The following is a 621-nucleotide window of genomic DNA, read 5'->3' on the forward strand; positions in this document are numbered from 1 at the left end:
CACCTCTATTTTTAAAATTTTCCTTAATGATATGGTTGAGAATCAGTGGACTGGAAGGTCAAATGGTCCTATTGCCTCTCCCTGGCATCTATATGGGGAGGACACAGCGAAACCTTGAATGGGCCCTATTTTGCATGTCACGAACATTGGGAAGCTTTTAATTATTTATTTATTTATTTATATTTTTAGAGCCAAGATCTTGCTGTATCATCCAGGCTGAAGTGCAGTGGCACCATCATAGCTCACTGCATCCTTCATTCAGTGATCCTGAGGCTCAAGTGATCCTCCCATCTGAGCCTCCTGAGTAGCTGAGAGTACAGGCATGTGCCAACACACCCACCTAATTTTTCAATTTTTTGCAGAGACTGCATCTTGTTATGTTGCCCAGGCTGGTCTCAAACTCTTGAGCTCAAGCAATCCTCCTACCTCAGTCTCCCAAAGTGTGGGGATTATGGGCATGAGCCACTGTACCCAGCCTAGTTTTTATTTTTTTTTTTTGGAGACGGAGTCTCGTTCTATTGCCAGGAGTGCAGTGGCGTGATCTCAGCTCACTGCAACCTCTGCCTCCCAGGTTCAAGCAATTCTCCTGCCTCAGCCTCCTAAGTAGCTGGGACTAAAGGC

The sequence above is a fragment of the Colobus angolensis genome, unplaced genomic scaffold, assembly GCF_000951035.1.
Source record: "Colobus angolensis palliatus isolate OR3802 unplaced genomic scaffold, Cang.pa_1.0 Scaffold4, whole genome shotgun sequence".
Lineage (NCBI taxonomy): Eukaryota > Metazoa > Chordata > Mammalia > Primates > Cercopithecidae > Colobus > Colobus angolensis.